Raw genomic sequence first — 20,774 nt, forward strand, 5'->3', positions numbered from 1 at the left:
AGACAACAGGACAAAAGATGGACACCTCGTGAACATAAGAGGTGAAAGGGAAGACCAAGAACGAGATGGAGGGACGACCTGATGACATACATGGGTCCCATATGTCAGCAGATAGCTCGGAACAGAGTTAGATGGGTAAAGTCCAGGGAGGGTTTTTTCGTTGAGTGATAAAACCCTTATTGGTTGATTGATGAAAACTAGTTGACTGTAGTACCATTCATGATCACCTTTAAACTAATCAATCAAACTTTGTTTCTGATTAGACAATTACATTTGTTATTGTCATACCATGTTATTGGCAATAATAACAACGTGCTCTTCTACAACTTATTTTAAGTTACTTATATTCGAGCACACCTTGTGCAAAATGCCTTATCCCACACGTGTATGGTTGTTCTTTATCTTCATCCTATGAACCATGTTGCTAAGGTCTAGTCCCTAGTATCTCTACATCACTTGCTTTCAAATTCTCAACCAAGGCTAACTTCATTATTTGTACTTCACCATGATCGTTCACAGTCAACAGTTGGCTTCTCCTAAAGATATTTCTCTTTTACAGTTGGAAATGTGAGAGAAGGGTTGCAAAGTGGGATTGAAAGGTCAGCGCTCCAGAAGAGGAACATTCTAACCCTTCTAAAAAATGCCTAGGCAATTCCGTCGGCATTTCCTGGTAAGGGCGCCTCTGGCGATTAGCAATAAACTAACTCCTTTCTCAAAGAGAGGAGGTAACACCTGGGAAGGTGGACCTCCTAGAACTGTGCAGGACCAGCTTTATTTGCAATCAACAGGGAACAGGTTATTACATGTTTACTGTTGAGTTCGGGGTTGAGGGAAAATAACCCCAACACCCTTTTTCTTTTTTTTTCTCGGTTTGAATTCACCAGAAACCCAAGACCTTCAATTTTCTGAATTCTCTTGTTAAGTCAGTTTATCTGTAATTCAAAGGATTTGCAACTTTTAATATCTTTCTTTAGACAATTACATTTGTTATTGTTGTACCATGTTATTGGCAATATAATTATATACTTTGTTACAATTTATTTAAAAAAATGACTTATATACAAACTCTGAGTGACTGCTTTACCATACACACACGTACGGTTCTTTTTCTTCATCGTATGTTGTTGGTGATCACGGATGTGAAACTGTAGTCCACAGTTTACATACATCATAAAAACACAAGATGCAGGCATTGTATACAAGTGTCATGTGATGCGTGTGTGTGGTTAGGGCCTTGTCACTAATGCCTTTACATCACTTGCCTTCAAATTCTTAGTTAAGACCAACTCCATCATTTGTGACTGTTCTTCATCACTCACTATGATCGTTCTCCAGTCAACAGCTGGCATCTATGTTTACTTTTCCTCCAGAAAATTGGAGACATATTGTCTTGTTAAAATTAGTAACGTGATAACATATTACTCCATTGTTGCATAAAGTATTTCATTTCACTATCCAGTCATCTGCCATTACTGCCTTACCTCATGCAGTTACCTCCCCTGCCTATCTTAAGAACCATTCTGTATATTTAAGAAAAACTTTTTTTTCTTCAAAAGCAACTTTCATTAGTAATTAATTTTCTACTTTGTCATTTTTTTTGTAATTTTTGGATTTGTTACTAATTTCGACATAACATTGCTTTTAGTTGTAAAATTTAATTTTTTCATTTTCATTATTATTTTAAACAAGTAACCAATTTTCATATTTTATTTTTTTTTTTAATTCTCTGTTTTGACCCTCTGTTAACAGCTAATTGCCATGGAGTCACTTCATCTGTGTAATTAAAAGGACTTACCACTTTTAATGTGTAATGACATTTTATTGCCCCCCCCCCTCGCCCTGACAAAAGGAGGATGGACCTGTAAATTCACCTTTATCTGTTTGTCTGTCCACACTTTTCTCAATAATTATGCCTTGGAATTTGTTGAAATTTTGCACAAACATTAAACCGATGAGTAAAAACGTAATGGAACAGATTTTCTGGGAAAACTCCAGTTGCCCCCCCCCCCTAGGTGCCTTTTGGGTTAAAATGGCTAAAATTGCTTATTAAAAAAAAAAATTGATGTCTTGCATATTTATAAAACTTTCTGAAAATGTGTAACTAACTGGTTTCTATATAATTTTGTTTATCTATACTTTGCGATAACTCTTGGGTATGTCCCAGGGGCGCTTTTAGGGCTAATAAAAACACTCCATTTTTGGGACTATTTTACCATATTTGTCCAAAATTTTCTGTGAATGTCTATCAGTTTTGCATGGTGTTGAACTCAAATTTAAATATGTTAAGACCTTGGGGACTTTTGAGGTTAAATGGTGGTGGTGGTGGGGGGGCAAATGATGGACTTAGTTATTTCTTTTTTTACATGGCGCAGAACTCAAATTTACATATGTTAAGGCCTAAAACGGCACCGTTTGTTCATTTTCACCAGAATTTGACATTCCCTGGGGCTAAATGGGGGTGGGGCAATGCTGAACTTAGTCATTTTTTTTTTTTATGCCTAGTTCATTGTGCACTGATGGAGGACCATGCATACTTCACGTGTTCATTTTATAACTAATCTATTTTTGTGGTCCTGATTGTGGAGAGGGGAGGCATTCTTTAATATCACACTTAATCTGGCCAAGATGATTACTGATATGAAACATTTTTTAAATCACCTAAAAGTAAAAAAATCAGCAAGGGGAATCATCCATATTTGGATTATTCAGATTGTTTCTATTTTGGATGTTATTTGTGACATTTCGGTCAATAAAAAACATCCAAGATGAGAATATTAGTCCGAAAAATGCTTACGATACAAATTATCAGTCCTCATCTTAAAAATTCCAAAACAAAATATTATTTTAAATTAAAGTATATGATAGGAGTTGTCTGCCCTTTAGTTTAACAATGTGCATACAAATATAAAAAATAAAATAAAATAAATAAAAAAACATCACTGAATCCCATGCAATGACGCTTGTTACAGCTAGTATCGAAATAAATTGTCAAACAACATACTGTAATTTTTTTAGAGTGAATTAGAAAACACAATGTTTTATAATTTTAAACAATCAATTAAACAATATCATATTTAATTCCATTAAATTTAGCAAAGATCGTATTTAATTCCATTAGACTTAGCAAAATCTTATTCAAAAATAGGTGAGGGAAGCGATATGCCACATCTGTTTAGTAAATGTTTGTCTTATAATCACATCCAGTTTTCGTTAGATCATCAAAATTAAGCAGTGATGAGCCTAGATAGTACCAGATGAGTGACCATTTGGGAATATTAGGTGCTGTATGCATTGCGCTGGGACCTAGAAATTTCCAGGTTGGTATCTGAGGGCATGTTTAAAATTACTGGGAGAGATACATCCTCAGTCTCCAGTGTAAAAAGGGTCCTGGATATGACCTTGAACTATATCCAGTGGTGAGGCCACAGCTTGCGGGCTTTGGGGAGTGTGGAGCCACCCTTTAATTACCATTGCTCCCAGGTCCACTCTGATCCGGAGTGGTAGTACTTGTTAGGGTTCCAACTATGGGTTAAATAGAAACCGACTTGAAAACAACAAATATATTCTATTAAAATTTTTTTCTTCAAAATCTTTGAATTCGGCATTAAATAACCCGAAAAGGGTTGATATGCTGTAAAACAAAAACAACCAACCAACCAACCAACCAGTGTAAAAAAAAAAAAAAAAAAAAAAAAAACTAGCATAGTTATCAATTGGAAAGACGAAGAGTAATGTACTTCACTAATTTAATAACTGAGAGGTGAAAGAAATTTAAATTGAACACTTGGATATATAATATATATATATATATATAAGGCCCTTTGTGTGCATGTGAGTTTGTTCCCTATGGATTCGGAAATGACGGCCAATTTTTATGAAATTTCACTCAAATGTACTTTATGTGTCTGGGAGTATTATTAAGTAGGTTTTGGTATATGAATGCCTCTGATAAGTATTGATAATCAAAAAATCTGATTAAAGAAGGATCGGTCTTATTTTGAACAAATACAGCCTTACATCACAAGTGCATTTGAGAAGTTTTATCACTACACAAGCAGAAGAGCCCGGCATATAAAATCAACAGTAGATTCTTTGATAAAACCGAGGAATTTGAAATGAATATTTCTGTGTAGAACACAATTGAAGCATGATATTTGACTTTTGCACTTAAAACTTTAATTCAAGCCATAATATATATATATATATATATATATATATATATATATATATATTTATTTGTTTATTGTTATATAAACATGCTCACATCCCGCTGCTACAAACAGCCACTTGTTTCACTCAAACAACAGATATCATCAGGCAGCGACTTGACTATTCAAATGTTCAATGAATAACCAATGAATATATATATATATATATATATATATATATATATAATTTGATAAAATCAGCAATAGGTTCCCTATAGTGCAATGTAGACTACAATGTATTGTGAACTAAGTCCCTACATGAAGGCATGTGAAGTTTCCTCCTGGTGCACCGCACCGCTGTAGGTCTCCAACTAGGGAAGGCAATCGAGTTGATTGAAAAAATGGACAATTTCACCGATTTTGATAACAATAAAAATATAGGAGTGTGAAACAGTTGTTGATCATCATTCAATCTCGTGCAACGTCGGGTATCTCTGCTAGTTTGATATAGAAATCAAGTAGTAGCCCAAGGAAGCGGCACCTTGATTTCTGAAAAAGAAAAAAAAAAATGAAAGGGTGGGTGTCTGGATTTTCTTTTTAACTAATCTAATTCTAAGGGTTGTTTCCCCTTATTTATAAAACGCTTGGTAGATATGCGCGCACACACAGACACAAACACACACGCTTATGAAGTAATATCGTACGTTAAGGGACATCACTTTTGTTAGCAAATGTACCGATATGACTAAAAACAGAGGAAGGGTTAATAGATGGTGTGATGGACGCATCTATGGAATCGCTTAAGTTAAAATAATGTACGCATTAAAAAGAAGAACAAAAAGAAAAGGTAACCAATTTGGTCATCTGTTGACCTCTGGTTAAATTTAAATCAAAAAGTGAGTTTACAAAGTTGTTTATATTATTAAAAAATAAGTACAATCGAAAGTAAGCCCATCGTTCTCTGTTTTCTCTTCAACTGTAGGTTAAATAATGTCAATACCTGTGGTGGTATTTCCTATTGTTTTTTTTTCTTCTGTTTTATAATTATTTTTATTGTTAATAGACAGGCGGACAAAGAGAGAGAATGTTATTTTGTAAAATGAGAGCGGGGTGTTAAACATCAGTTCCTGAAAATTTAAAGTAATGAATTTATTTTTTGATCTAGATGCAAGAAATATATATACAGATTTCCTGTTTTTAAATCTCCGAAACAGCTACAGTGTAAGCAGCTGATGATACCCGTTTTCTATTTACAAAATTTTAGTTAAGGTTTTTTCTTTTCATCCTTATGTAGTTAAATTCTGTTTTAAAATTGAAGACTTTTGCGAAATCGGCTTATGAAAATGCTTAGTCTATTTCTAGTTAACAATTTTAGTTAAGGCCTTGTTTTTTCATCCTTGTATAAATGAATTCTCTTTTGTCATTATAAAATTTTTATAAGTCGGATTATGTAGGTGCTAAGCCTGCAATAGGTTAAAGTTAATATTTTTTTTCTTCCGGGAATTTAAACTGCATTCTTTTTTATTTTTTCATTTTTTTTTTTTATTCAAAGCTTCTTTAGACTATCTATCTATCTATCTATCTATCTATCTATATATATATATATATATATATATATATATATATATATATATATATATATATATATATATATAGATAAAGAAATTATTTTTTCTCTAATACTAATTCTTTTTCTCAATTTTTTGGATAATTTTATTTTCATCATATGTTTTTAAGTTGTAAGACTCATTTTAATCCGATCTGTAGTGGAATGGGGACAAAAATGGATGGTCACATTCAATGCTGCCAAGACTAAACTTGTTTCCTTCAATAATTACAAGAAACCTTCTCTACCACCAATAGCAATGGCCAATGACTCTTTATCTGAGAGTACATCTTTCAAACTCCTTGGCCTAACGTTCACTGGAAACATGAGTTGGAACAATTACATTGAGAGTATTGCCAGGACTGCTGCGAAGAAGGTAGGTTCTCTATACCGTGCTAGAAAGCTACTAATGCCCGAAAGTATCCTGTATTTCTATAAGGCTACCATTCGCCCATGTATGGAGCATTGTTGTCATATTTGGGCTGGTGCATCTGCTGCTAGTCTCTCACTCCTAGACAAGGTTCAAAAGAGTCGCCAATCTGATAGGTCCTGAACTATCATCTAAACTTCAGCCTCTGTCCCATCGACACAATGTTGCATCCCTCTGCCTGTTCTAGAAGTACTTTAACGGTGAATGCTCTGGCGAACTGCAAGCACTTGTACCCCCTCAGCATAGATACCCCCGACAAACCCAACAAGCAGCTAAATCTCACCCCTTCACAGTGGAGATCCCTATATATAAGAGAGCCTTCTACTCCAGTAGTTTTTCCCCAGAACCGCTAGACTTTGGAATTCCCTTCCATGTCCCTGCTTCCCCAACTGTACTGACATGCAAAAGTTCAAGTGTAACGTGAACAGACATCTTGCTGGCCAACTCCCTACATAGTACCTCTGTAGCTTATGTCCCTGATAGTAGCCTTCTACATCAAAGTGGCAACGTGCCTTGTTTGGGATAAAAATGTAATTTAAAAAAAAAAAAAAAAAAATGGAACTCAATCGAGATATGTTAGGTCAAGCCTACTAATATTTATATAAATTTATTTAATCACGTATTAAGCACTTTTGTAAAACCATATTTTTAGTTTATGTTATCAATATACTTTAACATTATATATGTTTTTCATTTTCACGCTAGTATGATCTACTCTATGCTTGCGGTTTCATTAAATACTTTACAAGCAAAATCTTATTCCGCATTTTGTTAACTCTGATGAGAAAAGTATTTCTTTCAAAACTCCACGGATTAAGGACAATCCATTTTATTTTTGTTTCCTTTCTGAAAAATAAATACGATTTTAACTCTTGCTAAAGTGTTTTTCAACATTTTATTAAATTCTTGTATTTATATATAATTATTATATAAAACGTATTTATTTAAAAGCTATACACAGCATATTTTAGAGACGTACCATGCTTTCATTGATATGGGTAGACTTTTACTGTCTAGAAAAGACCCCTAGAATTTATTTTAAATGGATGACGAGTCGCAAATCCTTTACGAATGATCACTTTATTGATTTCATTTCAAGTATGTGTGTGTGTATGTAATGTCTTTCTTCTAAATCTGTAAAAGTTGTTTCCCATTTCATATACTGCAGATTGCATCACACACACACACACACACACACACACACACACACACACACACACACACACACACACACACTCTCTCTCTCTCTCTCTCTTTCTTTTTCTTCTATGAAATTTCTTGAAATATAAGGAAGATGCTTGTAAAATTGTTTATTTTCAACTCTATAACTATTTACATGTTTCCTTGATTTAAAAATCCCTGAAACCATATTGTAAGCTTTGGATATCTATATAAAGTTATATATATATATATATATATATATATATATATATATATATATATATGGAAAGGATTCATCTCTAAGCTAATTAAAAGATCTATATAAATTTTGGAGCATACTCGTATAAGGGGTCGTAATGTGGACTAAATTTTATGCGAAGTGGGTAGGTGGAATCCCTTTGTGAAAATTTAGGTACCTCCAATTTTTGTGAAATTTTACTAATAGGTATTAGATATCATTTAATTATTATCCCCAAAATTTTGGTTCCTTTTTAGTATCACGTTTCTGAATTTTTGAGATGAGGATTGGTTATTTGTATTATTTTGATTCATTGGACTACTGTTCTCATGTTGAGTGTGATTTTCACAATGTTTCGGTTGATGTAGGCTTCCAAAATTCGTACTAGAAGTGTCTGCAAAGGCTTGTAGTGCATTGGTTTGAATACTTGGAAAAATCAATTGTAAAAATGTTCTCCTGAAGGTTAAAGGTCCAATTTTCAGTGTAGGCGACCGAAAAATACAAATGCGAATTACTTAGGACCTCTATTCAGTCATGGCTGATTAAACGAGAGCATGCTACCCCCGTGAAGTAAATAAAGGGTTCTTTTTGAAATTCTCTTCAAATTCCCAAATTCGACAGAAACATTCCAGTTTGACAAGATACACCTGAAGAAGGTTGGATGTTACACCAACCGAAACGTTTTGAAAATGACATTCAAGATGACAACAGTAGTTTGATGAATCTAAATAATACAAAGTCCTTTTAGTATTTTTGAGTTTCTTGGATACTTATATAGACAGCCTCCCATTTAAAAATTGAAATATTTCAGATTTGCATTAAATTTGATCTCCAGTCGTTAGACAATGATTAAATAAGATTTCCTGAATTTCAATTACCTATTAAGACCCCTTCAGCTTAAGCCTAAAATGTTAGATATTTTCTCATGTAATGAATTTTGATGAACATTGGAACAAGCATTCTAGACTTGAGGTTTAGTATTATATATTGACTTTAATCTTCGTAAAGGTGACATAAAAGTAACACAAAACTGTTTCTGTTCAGAGAATTGATTTTACTCGTCCTAGAATGAGCATTCTAATGACAAAATTCTATATTCCAAATTTCAAGATGTTGGCCATCTTACCGTTTATTTCTTTAAGTACGTTGACCTGCACAATTCTTGATAGCACCTGTTTCTAAATTATTGAATTGGAATTCATTATTGAGATGAGTATTATTTATTAATTTATTTATTGCGGACTATTAGCCTCATCTTTCTTAGTTGTTGTTTCATGATGTTTCAGCCAACTATTCCTCTGGCCTTCGTCAGGTAGAGATTCAACCTCTCCAGGTGAGAATTGTCTGAAGATAGCGGTTCCAATCCTACCCAAAGCCAGCGAGAGGCTTACTTGGCCAAAACGTGGTGAGACAACAATAACTATGGATGGCAGTAATTGCTGAGAAAGCAGTTAGGAGATTCGGAGTGTCTATCCCGTCGCGGTTACCACCTGACGAAGGCCAGATGAATAGTTGGCCGAAATGTTGTGAAACAACAACTTAGAAAGATGAGGATAATAGTTCGCAATAAATAAATTAGCACCTGTTTTGTAGCACAGAATCATTCATGTAAATTATGTCAATTTTTTATTTATACGGCCCTTAACTTATCAGGAGAAAAGAAATTTATCAACTTTAAAAGAAAATAAAGTAATAGGGGCATGATTACAAAATCCGAAAGTTGGAAGAGAAGTTGCAATTATTTTTCAATGTGTTGTGGCATCAAGACACTTAAAGAAATAAACTTTTGGAAATAGAGTACTTTTATGAATATCTCCAGTATCAAATAATCTTTATACACTGGGAAACTTACTTTATGTATGAAAACTAAAGAGGAGAGATATAACATGAGAAATATTTGGAATCAAGTCTCCCCTTGCTGTTATTTCAGATCATTTGAAACCATAGCAGCAAGTTTGTCTTCCCTCAATCAAAACCAGAGGTTTGGGGGAAATATCAGCTATTTTGTAATTCATATGCAAAACTAGGAAAACAAATGATTATGACTGAAACATTTTATGGCTGTAAAAAAGTACCAAAAATAGGCTCTGGATGATGGATGATCCTCTTAATGTGCAACCTTAAGGGCAAATGTCACATAGCCAACTACACAATTCAGGTCATTACCTTTCCAACGATCCTTCATTTGTTAAATTCTGATCAATAGTCGCTCATATTTGGAACTTATAAAATTGCCCAAAAGGTGGTGTGTGTGTGTATATATATATATATATATATATATATATATATATATATATATATATATATATATATATATATATATATATAGAGAGAGAGAGAGAGATAAATTGAATATTGAAATGCTTATATATTTGGTTCTATGGGACGAAACTACATGAAAATTCGCAAGCTTTTTGAAGATTACAATAATATTCTATGATTTAAAATTGTATGACAATTGGTAAAAAAAAAAAAAACCCTATATTTTCAAACCAATAAAATATGCCCAAATTTGCCTACATTTGTAATATGTAGTGCCATGGCAAGCCAGCTTTAGTTTTTCTGCTTTGGGATGACTTTTGTTTAGGGTGTTTTTTTTTTTTTTTTTTTTTTTTTTTTTTGGTTTTTTTTTTTTTTTTTTTTGTTTTTTTTTGGTTTTTTTTCTTGGTTGTCTCCCCTATGGCTTTGCCAGGCTACTAATATATAATAGACGCTAATCCCGAGATATATATATATATATATATATATATATATATATATATATATATATATTATATAATTGACGCTAATACCGAATTTAATTATTGTTAAAAAAATGTTTATTTTTTATTTATTTTTTTACAATAATTAAATTCAGTATTAGTGTCTCCTTCCTAGGAGATCAGAGAAGTAGTTTTCCCTTAGAAAGATCGCCTTTATATTTTTGGACGTTAACAAATAAATATTATTTATTTTACTTATAAAACAGTTATCTATGAACACGTGTTTCACCATATAGTAAATAATGCTGATGAGTCGTATTACGGCAAAACACGTGTACACGGATAACTGTTATATATTTATATATTAGTGTGGAGGCTGATTAATTGGAATCTAGAATCGGCATCAGAACCGGAAAAAAATTGTACCTAATTTCCAATGATAAAAATGATTCTTTTTATTTTGTTTTTTGTTTTCGTTAAATTTTAATAATTGTATTGGAATCGAGGGAAAAATATTGGAATCGTCCCATTACTAATATATATATATATATATATTTTATTGTCGTCTTCGAGAATTCAGTGTTCTCACTTTTCCTTATGTTAGCACTTTGCTACAAACCCGGGGGGAACTTTTTTTTTTTTTTTTAATATATATCTTGTTATGTCATCAATTTGGCTGTTCCCAGCCAATTTGAGATAGTGTAACAGATTTGGTTGCTATGGTAATCAATAACCAATTAGAAAAATACGTCTTTCCGTTATATGCAGGTTCTGAGAACTTTTGAACACCAGTAATTTTATTATAACTTTTGTTTTAATGAACGAAGATTGAAGATTTTATTTTTGCAAAGTATAGCTAAGAAGAGGACCTATGAACTATAAAAATTGCTTGAAATTTTGTTGCAAAATGAATTAGTGGTGAAGCTTTAAAGCAGTTCTAAATGAGTAAAACTATGACTTAACTATATATTTAAAAAATACTACCGTGTTTTTTTTTTACATAGGCATCACCATTTATCAAGGCCCAGGGGCCACTCGAGGATAAGGGTTAAAGAGTGTACAGTAGTCAATTGGACAATATAGTAATTGTCAGTAATGGAAATTCATTAAATTTGTTAACTTAAGGAGAACGGCTTATCAAGAACTTGTTTACATTAGACTTGAAGACAACCATATTGTAGTCAGCTGGAAAGCAGGAAAACGGAAGACAGTTCCACAGGCGTGCAGTTCTAAGAAAGAAGCTTTGTTCGTGGAATCTACGTTTAGGTTTAGGCACAGATAAAGAGTGGGGGGAATTATTGATAGTGTTTTCAGCTAGATGAGTGTTTCTTGTGAAAGTTTGGTGAGGGGAGAGCATAAATTGAAGCTCAGTCGAACACTTTCCATGAGAATAACAATAAAGCAAAGACAAACTCGCTACATCTCTTCTGTGAGAAGAGGTTGCAGGGAAATTCCTGATTCTGATACAATTACTGATTCCGATTCTTTGTAACTCTCTAATTAATTAACTAAAAGTTTATTTTCCCCCGATTTTCGTAAACACATGTTAAATATGCAGATATTTTCCTAAACGTCAAAATACACTTGTGGAGGATGATCTATCGATTTTAGCTTTACTTGTATTTTAAAATCAATAAATATTACTTTATTATTATTACCAGCAATGGAAGATTTTGCTTTAAACAAAATCAAATGAAAAAAGACAATTAAAAGAATTGATTTGGCATCGGAAAATAGGCACCAATATTTCCGATACCGATTCCGATATCCCAAAATGTTCCGATTTTTCCGATTCCGATTATTCGGCCCAACACTAATATATATTTTTTTTACATACATCAGTCTATCTACGTAAAAAAATATTTAAAAAATATATGTAAAGAATTGAGACTACCAACATTTATTAATTTGAAAAATTTATTCTTTAAATTAAGTTTGGAATTTAAATTGTTATGTAACATGTGTTTTTGTTATGTAACATGTGTTTTTGTTATGTAACATGTGTTTTTGTTATGTAACGTGTGGTTTTTTGTTATGTAACATGCGGTTTTTGTTATGTAACATGCGGTTTTTGTTATGTAACATGCGGTTTTTGTTATGTAACATGCGGTTTTTGTTATGTAACATGCGGTTTTTGTTATGTAACGTGTGTTTTTGTTATGTAACATGTGCTTCAAGCATGTTTTGCTTTCTTCAGATGTTTGTTTGAAAATATAGAATTCATTTTTTTTTTTTTCTGCTATGAAAAGTTTACTGCGTGCGATGTGGTATTCTTTCCCTTTGTTTTTACAGAAGTTTCTTGGCGTTACCGATCTCCAATCTAGGAGATGTTTTCTAACATGTGGCATTAATGAAGAATGAATCCAAAGGATTAAAAATATTTGGACAGATGACCTATTTTTTAGATTCACTTTTCCATTAATGCCAGACGCGATGTAGAGAACATTCAAGTACTGATGATCGGTAATACTGTGAAACAGCAGTAAAATTTGGAGAGAAAAAAGTGCATTTTATTATCGTGTGTATGTCATATTTCATGCCAGATTGAAGAATTTGAGTAGACACACTGAAGAGCCATGATACAGCGACACAGTCTCTCTCTCTCACACACACACACACGGTGTCTAAAAAAATGTAAAATGTACTCACACTTCAAATGGCGATAAAACCTCTATGCACGTAGCGTGAAATGGAAAAACTTTGAATAGGGAAGACAAATGTAACTGAAGAATTATGTTTGCAATGTTCAAAATTGATGACGATTATTGTTCAGACAACGCTAATAACAGTTAAAGTGTGAGTACATTTTTTTTTTAGACAATCTGAGTGCGTGTGTGTGTGTGTGTGTGTATATATATATGAAAGTGAGAATGTGTGTGGGAGGTAATTTCTTATCCTACACACTCAACAAATTTTTGATCTAAAGACTTGAAATTCGGTATATTGGGCATTCAGACATGTGGACAACTTAATTCATTTTCATCCGGAAAAAATGGCTGCTAAGAGGTCAAAATTGAGAAATTGGTACTTGGGGGTCGTCAGATTTTTATCTGTTTGTTAACTGTTTCACGACTGTGCATGTGCGGTCCTGAAATATGACAGATTACTTTGTGCTAAGAATAGTAGGTTTAAAAACACTTTTTTAAAGACCTTGTCAAGCTGGCCTAGTGGTTATTGCACTTGACTCACTGTCAAGCTTGACTATTTTTTTTTTTTTTTGACTTACAAGAAGTGAACTGTTTAGAAAAAAACAACACTCTCATGCACATGGCTCAGTTTTTTTTCGTTTTTTATCTTTTTTCAAGAAATTTAAAGTTAGGTTTAATACCGGGCAACGCCGGGTACATCTGCTAGTATATATATAAAGTTAATTAGAACAATTGCTGTATTCACAAGAGATTGCATAACACAAAATATATTCATTAATAAATGACATTATGAACCCCCAGGTTATATTAAAAACTGTAAGCTCAATAATTAACATGGTATGTCAAGCGGAGCTTTTATATTGTAATTCAATGGATTACAAAATTTTTAACAAAATTAATATTTTATGATCATGATTCTAACATATCATGTCATAAATTTTGTAACCTACTGAATTAAATAGGAATATACAGTCTACAATATGTATAAATTCCCCTGGAGCACTCTGATGAGAGGGAAATATAATACAATACTCATTTGTAAAAAAATAAATGATAATTTTCATCGTTATCAGTATCGCATAAAATATCTAAATAAATTTTTACCAATATGATTTCTTCCATTTTGAGTAGTGGGTTCGTTACCTCGTATGGTAGAACATCCGACGCCAAGTGGTCATGGTTAGTAGTAGCCTGGCATCCATGTTTTGGGTCTTTTGGGATTTTTCCATATCTAACCACACTGATGAGTCGTGAAAATGGTGAAACAGCTTTCTTTGGATGATATATAATTCATGTGCATCTTTGCTCTTTTTACATTTCTGAATTTTTAAGATGAAATTTGGTTATTCGTATTATTTGGCATTCTTCAGTGTCATTTTCACAATGTTTTGGTTGATGGAACTTCCGACCTGCTTCCGGTGTATCTTGTTGAACTCTGGAATTTGGACGGAATTTCTGCATGTACCTGTAGTGCCGTGGTTACAATATTTGGAAAAATCAATTGTAAAAAGTGATATTCTCCTGAAGGTTCAATTCTCAGTGTGGGTGACCGAAAAAATACTATTGTGACTTAGGATTTCTATCCAGTCATGCCTGATGGAACGAGAGCATGTTACCCCCGTGAAGTAAATAAAGCGTTTTGTTTGACATTCCGTCCAAATTCCTGAGTTGAACAGAAACATTCCCGAGTTTGACAAGATACTCCTGAAGAAGGTCGTATGTTAATTTCAACCGAAACATTGTGAAAATAACACTGAAGATGAGAACAGTAATACGGAGAACCCAAATAATCTGCAACTTTTGTTATAAAATAAAAACAAATTACAGACAACTTGGCTTTTCAACTACTTTTTGTGATATTTTTTGCAAATAATACAATGTGTAGTATCTGTTCTTGGTCAATAAAGGAGAAATCCCTTTAGACTTCGGCAATTCAGAATGCCCCATTTTTAGGGGAGCTGAATGTTCTCCACGTTAAGAATCGACCTTGTGTCTAATTTTGCCCTTGTGGGGAGGCAAGCAAATAATAACCATAACTTGTTTTCTTTATTTGGTATTGGGGGGGGGTATTTTTTATTTTTGAATATTTATTGTTGATATTGTTAAATTTGTATTTCTTTTCTTTTTTTTTTTTTTTTTTTTTTTTTTTTTAACCTTTGAAGAGAAGCGAGAATTTTCGGGGATCCCATCTCCTTTTTCAACTAAATCGGAAATATAAAAATAGCGTAAAGATGTCACTGTTATTTTGAAACCTGTACCAGAGCCAAGTTGTATTCATTTGATAGTCGGTCCAACTATGTTTCTGAAATTTTTAGATCAGGATTGATTGTATTATTTAGATTCTTCAGACTACTGTTCTCATCTTGAGTGTTCCCCCCCCCCCCACAATATTTCTGTTTATGTAACTTCCAACCTTCTACAGGTATCTTATTGCAGCTGGGAATCGTTCTGTTGAAGTTCGGCGTCTTTCTGCCGATCTCAGGAATCTTCATGGAATTTCGAACAAAATTCTTCTATTTATTTAATCCATGGGGGTAGCATGCTTTCGTTCTGTCAAGTAATTTGCAACTGTATTTTGAGTGTCGTCCACACTGAGAATTGAACCCGCAAAAGAGTTTAACCTTAAAGCTGAATTTTATCAAGCACTTTATCCACGACGCCAAAGATCTTTGCAAACATCGACAGAAACATTGTGAAGATAACACTTAAGATGAAATTTTTTTTTTTTTTTTTTTTGCATGGACCATTTTTTATCCATGTAAAATTGAAAATACGTTTCGTAATACATGTTTACACATAAGTATATAATCCAGGTAATTTCATGTCCACAACGTAAAGTGAACTCTGATCGTGTTTACATAAAATGATGTAATAAATAGAGCCGTTTACTTAAAATAAAACTTTATTTATATAAACATTTTTCGACTACACATTTGCATACGTTTAGGTCAAAGCTGTAGAGCAACAAGACCTCTTGAAGACAGTTTTCTAAAATCGGGTGCTGATTTTAGCACCTGAATAAATGTGCTCCCTTCCTGAAAAGATCTTACTGTTTTATAGCTTTGATCGAAACATGTCTGCAAATGTGTAGACAAAAAATGTTTGCATAAAATGTATAGTGTGTATGTGTATATATACATCTATGTGTGTGTGTTTTGTTCGACTGTTTTGAAGTTCTGTAATGTTCAAATAGTTTTCAGAATTGAAGAATTTCCAAATAAATATTTTGCAATTACTTTTGTAAAGAAAGTTTTTTTTTTTTTTTTTTTTTTCTAAAATCCGAAGAAGTTGTTTCCCATTCAACATATGTTAGTATCGCACACACATCTTGGGCGGACATTTATCTCGCAAGAGGATGAAGGTGTTTGTAGATGCTGCATTGCGTAGCTATTTTCAAGTTCTGTTGACTATCGACATGTTTTCAGAATTGTTGGCTTGTATATTCTTGAATGTTTTTTTTTTTTTCTAACTTTGTGGCAGTCGCTTTCCATTCCTTATGCCGTGGGGAGACGCACACACCCATAACGTATATCCTGTGAGATGATAGGTTGGGGTATATTTCACCATCTCTACTTATCTCCTCCTTTGAAGAGACAGCAGAGAGAACCTGATGTCTTATCTTTTCACGGTGTGAAAGGGGCTCACTGATAACGGCTGATAACTTTCTATGAAATATCAGTGACACTAACCCCCCCCCATACACACACAATTCTAGTACTCACAGTACCCTTCCTGTGGAGGTCTGAATAGTGCTTTCTCTTCTCACTCTTTTCATCTGATGTTACCGATTCAAAAAAGCAAATTGAAAAGACCCCCCCCCCAAGAAGCAAATCGAAAATTTATGAAAAAATTTATTTACGAAAAAAAAAAAAAAAAAAAAAAAAAAAAAAGCCAATGAAAAAAGTACCTTTATAAAAAATTTAAAAAAACGCATATTACGCACGCGTTTAGCTAAATTTTTTGTTTTGGTTGTTTGGGCACTCGCTGCTATTTTTATTGAAACAAAAGTTGTTTTGATTTATTTTTATTTATTTATTGGGGGGGGGGGTCTGTTTAACGCACGCACAACAAAAAGTGCTCAATATCCGGAGAATAGTTTCTTTTCTTTGTATTCCTTCTGCCGAAATAGAGTATCACGTACTTCTTCTTCTTTTTTTTTTTTTTTTGACGATTACATTTTATCCATTCTTTTATTTTTGAAATTGTTACCCATGATGAAAATGATTAATATTCTTAGGTGTGGTTAAACAGAACTTCATGTCAACCCGGGCAATGCCGGGTACCCATGCTAGTATATTAATATTGTTTATGAAAAAATATACCATTATAAAGTTTGTTTTTCACTTAATAATCGGTGAAAATTTCATATTGTTTGGTGGATTTTTAAAGAGAGACTCCATCAAAAAAATATTTACTCCTGTCTTCCATTTTAGTCAATTTAATCTGAACTCAGTGGATGACCTTTGCTCGTTTGCTTGAATCTTGTAATTCTGCATAAGTTTTGGTTTAGATTTTAGCTGACGGCACTCAAGTCATATATCTATCTATCTATCTATCTATCTATCTATCTATCTCTCTCTCTCTCTCTCTCTCTCTCTCTCTCTCTATATATATATATATATATATATATATATATATATATATATATATATATATGAAATTAAAATATATTTAAGCATATTTTTTCCGACCGGGAAAGGCGGGCGCATCTGCTAGTGTTTATATATTTTCGCTCAATGTTTTTTACTAATGGTAGGTGTATGTTACGTTGGATATTGTGTAACCCTTGCTTCGTTATAGACTACTCGTATAGGTACCTTTTACCGGAGAGAGGGTATCCATTTACTCTTGAGATTAAAAGACTGTCTTTTTTTTTTTTTTTTTTTTTTAAATCACAAACTATGCTAGTGCTGCTGCTGCTTTCTCTAGGTCTTCTACCTGGTAGATAAGATGTCAGTGGAAACCAATGGTATAACGAGTGGTCTTAGGTGGGTGGAGAGAGCTTTTTTTTTTTTCATTAGAAGTGATGGCGATATTTCTTTCTATCTAAGAATGAATCTGAACTTTCCATCTTGTTTTTATTTATCATCAGCATGGCACGTGTTTGACAAGGTTAGAGTTGATGTCAATTTTGAACAGGATGGGGTTGGACCATGGGAACCTATAATTCTCCGGACTTTTTCCTTATCAATTTGTCTATTTTTTTTTTTTGTTTTGTTTTTGATGATTAAGTTCTTTGCCCCCTCATACATGGCCTTCCCCATGCTCTTATCTGTGTAGTTTCTGATTTCGTTTTCTTCAACTTGTATGGTTCTGATTATTGTCCTCATCATTGGTATTCAATTGTGTTCAATCCATTTTGACCGTTTCTTCCCATGCGTTTTATTTTTGAGACCTCAACGAAAGTAATAGACGAAAGCAATAGACAGATATGGAAGGTGAAAGTCCCAACAAGAATTCTTCCGGTTTCACTTTTCTACCCAAGAAGAACAGTGGAGAAGTCCTTCACGACTGAGACAATTTTTATTTTTGTTGCTTTTCTCCATGTTAAAAAACGACGCTGGTGTCTCTGTCCGGTGGGGAGGCATTGTAAATAGGAACATGACATGATGACCTTACACCTGTGTATACTTCTTGTCCTCATGAAACACCTTAGTTATGACATGGAAGTGCAACTTTGACTGTTCATATACGATTTATTTCAACAGCTAATACATTGAATCCTTAATATGATTCATAACTAGGGCTGTGACAACAGCATATTCTTTTCATTGTTTTGACTCTTGAGTATATATCCATTAATATCTTATGTTTTTATATAGACTGATGTGGTTCTCGATTGATCGACTGTCTTACTGTGTCGGATATATACCCGAGAGTCAAAACAATGAAAAGAATATGTCACAGCCCTATTCATAACACAGAGATGAAGGTAGATTTGATCAACACGTACAATGCACACCCCTTTTTATTTCTTTTCGCTGTTTTTAATTTATTTTTTTATTAAGTTTTTCAGTTATTCTTGATTGGACATTAATCTACCAGATTATCCGCCTCCTCCCAAAATGCAAAAAATTCAATATTTAAAGATTTTTAGGAGGTGCTCAGTTTCTAATACGACGTTCTAATAAATCGATCGACTATATGCAAACCAGTTCACATTTGAAGGCCAAACTGCTTTAAAATTGGCCTTTTTATGGCCAAATTTAGCTAATTTCGCGCTTTTAAAGCAGTTTAGTTTTCAAACATTGACTAGTTCGAATAAGGGGGATCGATTTACTAAAATGTTGGATTAGAAACTGAGCACCCCCTAAAAATCTTTCAATATTGAATTATTTTGTATCTGTTTGGGTAATCTGGTAAATTAGTGTCCAATCGATAATAATCCACTTAATAATTGAAAAAAAACACAAAGAAAAATATATTTGTGGGGAGGGGGGGGCACTGTACTGATCCAACGTATATTTTTATTTTAATCTATTATATAAAGGACAGTTGATTGTATGTTTGAATGTTCGGCTAAAGGTGCAAAACTACTAACTGAAGACCTATAAAGATTGTATTTTCTTGATCGGCGTTGCACGCATGTATAATATTTAAAATGTAGAAAAAAATATTGACATTTAGAAGAGGTAGCTATAGTAAATGAATTATATTATTCTTTGTCAGCACATTAACACAAGAGAGAGGAATGGGTTGGGCGGAGATGGAAGAGACGGTTGAAGAGAGGGTGAAATAATGGAAGATAGGGAAAGAGAGAAATAGGAAAATGATAAAGAATTAATCTAAAAAAATTTCACAAATTATTCATCTTCTTGCAATTTTGAATTTTTGAGATGAGATGTGAATGTTTGTTATGTTGATCAATAGAATTGTCCCCCTTTCATCATGTTAAAAAAAAACAACAACAAAAAACGCATGAGTATCGATCCTCTGTTTCGTAAAACACTTTTTCACAAATATTAACGATTATTATAGATATCCCAAAAAATTGAGCCATAGAAAAACTTTTAACAAATGTCTTAGTGACTTCTGATGATTGAAGCTTCTTTATAATCTACGGATCCACCCTCAAACAAACGGTTCGAATTCTTGTAATGCAGAGCCAACCCTCTCTTTCCTTAGTAGGAAAAGACGCATGTTCTTAACACCCGAAGAAGCTCGCAGGTTGCAGCAACCGAAACATTGTGCTAATAACACCCAAGATGAGAATAATAGTTCGATTAATCAACGTAACACAAGTATTTACCTTCTTGTTTGTAGTTTTTTTTTTATAGCATGGGCAATGCCGGGTTGTCCTGCTAGTAGTATATAAATGAAAAAAAAAAACAAAAAAACGATTTGGAATTTGTAAAAACAGATGGAAATACAGTTTGATAATAGGGTATAAACTTAATTCATTAAAATTTTCAATTTGGATTTTTTTTGTGAAAACAACTTGAAATTCTATAATAAATGCACCATGAGTATGGGCATGTTAGGTATGCATAGAAATATACAATATTCTGTGCATCAAGTTAAAAAAACACCTACATTAAAAATAAATTATCCATCATTAAAAATAGTAACGTGAAGTAACCTAAAAAAACTATTACTACCATAATAGAAAGAATTTTACTGTTGTTAATATTAATGTATTTTAATTAATATTTGTTAAAATAATGCATATCTACTTAACATGCTTTAGTTATGTATTTTTATAGATTTTATATGTATGTCAATATAACACTATTTAGCATCAGCTTCCGGTGTGGGACTCTCCTTCATTATGGTTAATTAAATGAATAAAATTCTTCTTTAGGTATCATGTCTGTTAACGCTGACATGATCATGACTCTCCA

General features: G+C 32.9%; 1 protein-coding gene and 1 long non-coding RNA gene across 16 annotated transcripts in view; one reads left to right on the plus strand and one right to left on the minus strand.

The window, feature by feature from the left end:
- Positions 1–14,310, minus strand: part of LOC145266516 (uncharacterized) — a 292,036-nt gene extending 277,726 nt beyond the window's left edge. Inside the window, exon 1 of the long non-coding RNA XR_013864727.1 lies at positions 14,038–14,310. This is a non-coding gene — a long non-coding RNA (uncharacterized LOC145266516). The remainder of the gene's footprint in view (positions 1–14,037) is intronic.
- The window catches only part of LOC145266513 (liprin-beta-1-like), an 840,289-nt gene that overhangs the window by 446,917 nt on the left and 372,598 nt on the right, over positions 1–20,774 (plus strand). The window lies entirely within an intron of this gene.

Source organism: Euprymna scolopes, chromosome 41 (assembly GCF_053919585.1).
Source record: "Euprymna scolopes isolate OS-2025 chromosome 41, ASM5391958v1, whole genome shotgun sequence".
NCBI lineage: Eukaryota > Metazoa > Mollusca > Cephalopoda > Sepiida > Sepiolidae > Euprymna > Euprymna scolopes.